Source organism: Penaeus monodon, chromosome 21 (genome assembly GCF_015228065.2).
Source record: "Penaeus monodon isolate SGIC_2016 chromosome 21, NSTDA_Pmon_1, whole genome shotgun sequence".
NCBI lineage: Eukaryota > Metazoa > Arthropoda > Malacostraca > Decapoda > Penaeidae > Penaeus > Penaeus monodon.
The window spans coordinates 41,809,374-41,809,792 of record NC_051406.1 but is presented as its reverse complement, the minus strand read 5'-3'; positions in this window follow the sequence as shown (position 1 = coordinate 41,809,792).

Genomic DNA, 419 nt, shown 5'->3' with positions numbered 1-419 from the left:
CCATCCCCCAGTTATATCTAGACCAAGGAGATTAAAAATAACAACAGTAAAAGATCAAAATCAAATAAAAATAACGTATAACTCGGAGTATAATGCAAACGAAGTCCCGAGCGCCCTAAGACTCAAAACGGCAACAACTCCTCCTGCGTGAGGCGTGCGCGGGCCCCCTCGACCGAACACGAGCGCCGACCTCAAGCAGGTATTTAGCCCACAATATCGCACACTTAAGGGCCATGAACTGTGCTCGCCTGGACTGCTCGGTCCAGGAGATCTCGCCGCCGTTACTAGGAAATTGTGGCGGGATATAAAAAGCGGCATTGATGTGTATGACTGCGGAAAACCAGACGCCCGGGAGACGCCCCTCGCTCACAAGGGACTCCTTTGTACGGGAGACGTAATCTTATTTAGATGTTCAACAC